The following is a 3349-nucleotide window of genomic DNA, read 5'->3' on the forward strand; positions in this document are numbered from 1 at the left end:
TGCATATTCAGTGCGAGCCCGGAGTTTGAGACTGCTTACTCCGAGCCTCGCACCCACTCTCCTGCGATGAGCGCTATTCCCAAGGTGCGCTCTTTCCAAGTAATTGCCCTGTTTTTCTGAATGCACCGGATCTGGTGCCACACTGATGCTGTGCTTTCATTTGTGGGTAAATAGGCTTTCTGTTGAGTTTAAAAGCATGGCACCCATTGGGGGAATTAGCTGTGGGAGGATTCTGGAAGGCGAATCATTAGACGAACGAGGCACCTTGTTTCTGGATGTGCAGCGAGGAATTTAAGCAGGTGGATAATACGGCAAAGAAGGGCGCTGACGGTAACTGAGCTGACCTCACACATCACGCGCTCATCGTGGTTCGCCTGCTGAGCCGTACTGCCAATCAACACAAGAGTTGCTGGATTCTGGTAAACAGCTGAGCTGCTACAGGCAGAACTCACCATGAATTAAGGCGGCAGAGTTGAGCGCCATTAAACATGATATAGATTTGAAGTCAAAAGCTTCAAAAGCAAAACATGCTTCTTTATTCAGGATTTGGGGGAGTTCAGAGGACACAGGCGCATGCACACAAATTAAATAAGCTAAAAGTACATATCCTACATGCAATTTAAACAATTTAAGTATGTTCATAGTGTTCCAACTCTAGATTTCATATAGATTTGAAGTCAGAAGTAACTTTGGTATTCAAAAGTAAAATATGCTTCTTTATTCAGAGTTTAGGGGAGTTCAGGGGACGCAAACACATGCACACAAATTAAATATGTAAAAAATATATATCCTACATGCAATTTAAACTAAGTATGTTCATATTGTTCCAACTCTAGAAAATCATAAAAAAAGAGTAGCAGAAATTACATTTCAAGGAGATTCAGTAGTGTGGCTTAATTTGTGGCATAATTATTAATAAAAAAATCCTTAATAATTATTATTACTATACTTTATTATTATTATTATTATTATTATTAATATTACTAATATGAATAATAATAATAAATACATATTAATATGAATAATAATATATAAAATGATATTTTATATACTTGAATAATATTTGTACTGTGTATATATATTTATACTATTACAGTATATTATTACATTTAATAATACATTTATATGCCACATTTTTGCATAGAATACATTCCATATATATGTATATAATTAATGAATAATTCCATATATATATAATTAATAATTAAAAGCCAAAAAGAGTGCTTAAAATGTTGTCCTGTTAAATCCCCTTAAATATGAGCTAAACTAGATTTATGAGATTTGTGACTGCATTTCAAAAGTTTGTCTTGGGAAGTAGCTAATATGTCGTTTTTTGACATTTCTAAGAGTGTATTTGCATTGTCAAGTCACATTTGAACGTGGATGAATCCTAATAATGAAAACAGACATATTAGGAACAGCAGAGTGCTAATAATATGTTCAAATGAAACAGGCAACATGAGCTCACCAGACCCTCTTTGCAGTTAATCACTTTGAAATAAAAGACAAAACACCTCAAGAGAATAAACCAATTATAACGAGATAAAAGGCAGCTAAAAATAAGGTTGCAATGAAAATGAATGTGCTGCCTCTTGTTTGTTCACTATGACTTGCACTGCTGGAGCATGCTTTGACTTAAATGGGATCCCAGAAGTCTGGGTCCTGGTTAAACACATGCAGTGACAACCCAAGCATAACTCTAAACATTCACTCTGTCCCACAGGTAAAACGCGGCGTGGACATTTAGTGTCAGACGAGTTTAACTTTAGATGCGTCTCCAGTGAAAGCGTGACAGCCGGCCCTCCGTGCACAGAGCAAACTTTTATGCTCTTATTTCCATTCCCAAAAGTGGACGCCAGAGAACAAACGTATCGGTGATGGACGTTCACAAATGACAAACACAACACCGAGCCGTTCCCTCGCGCTACCTGCAGCGCACGTGTGCGAAACGCACGCGAAAATTCAGTAGGTGAGCCTCTCGTCGCAATGCTTGATGGTTGAATGACAGCTTTCAAGAGAGTTAGTGTCCCCCATTGTCAATTAGGAGCAAACCTCATTGACACACATAAAACCCTGCTATCCTGTGCTTGCGGTAATTGCAGGAATGACAGTTTATCATTATCTATGAAAACCGCTGGGTTTTGCAAGCTTTTTTTCAGTGCTCCTTCTCGACTGGAGAGTCACTCCACTTTTTTGTGGCTATTTGTTTCCATGTGATTATATTTTTTCCCAGGGCCGAGCAGTCATTTTACTTTAATGAGCTCACCGTTTTCAAACATGCGATAAGTATTGAGAGTTGGGTTGCGGGGGCTGATTGAGAACTTTAATCAAGGCAACCAATAGGCAATTACAACATTTACATTTAGTCATTTAGCAGACGCTTTTATCCAAAGCGACTTACAAATGAGGACAATAAAAGCAGTCAAAACTAACAAAAGAGCAACAGTATATAAGTGCAAATGACAAGTCTCGGTTAGCCTAACGCAGTACACGTAGCAAGGTATATATATATATATATATATATATATATTTTATACACACACACACACAAAGAAAAACAAGTAGATAGAATAGAAAAAATAGAAAGCTAGTGACAACAAATTTGACAACAAATTGCTTTTGAAAATCCTCGGCACTCCTTCAATTTGTTTGCCTTGTTCACTACCTTCGTTTCTCCGTTGATGTGTTTTTGGCTTTGTCCATGACTTAATTTTCCTTTTAGCTCTTAATCTGTCATTTACCTTATAAGCTAATGAGTACATGCACACTTTAAAGGTTTGAATTTAAGGTCAAATAAAGCAGGGAAATTATTGGTTCAGATGAGACTTTTGAAGTGTAGAGATTAAAAAGGCTTCTCAAGGGCCTGTGTTTGTGGTTTTCTTTTCTGGGCGGGACTTGTTAAAGGGGTCATATGAAGCGATTTCAATTTTTCCTTTCTCTTTGGAGTGTTACAAGCTCTTGGTGCATAAAGAAGATCTGTAAAGTTGCAAAGACTAAAGTCTCAAATCCAAAGAGATATTCTTTATAAAAGTTAAGACATGTCCACGCCCTCCTAAAACGCCTCGTTTAAACACGCCCCCACATGTCTATGTCACACATGGGGTTGCTCCAAGCCCGCCGGCCGCTCCTTCGTCGAATCCACCGGCCGCGCCGTTCTCAAGACCGTCGGCCGCCGCTCACTCTAGCCCGCCGTGTGTGATGCTGTGTGACTTATACTGTCAAAGTTGATGTATTTCCTCAGCAACCAGCACGGATCAGCTCTAGGCATGACGAAGCGGATATCGTCCTCTTTTGGAAGGCCAAACAAAGGAGTTTTGCTTTCACAACGAAACACACAGCATCTCCACAA

This window comes from Sinocyclocheilus anshuiensis, unplaced genomic scaffold (assembly GCF_001515605.1).
Source record: "Sinocyclocheilus anshuiensis isolate Anshui unplaced genomic scaffold, SAMN03320099.WGS_v1.1 scaffold1316, whole genome shotgun sequence".
Taxonomy (NCBI): domain Eukaryota; kingdom Metazoa; phylum Chordata; class Actinopteri; order Cypriniformes; family Cyprinidae; genus Sinocyclocheilus; species Sinocyclocheilus anshuiensis.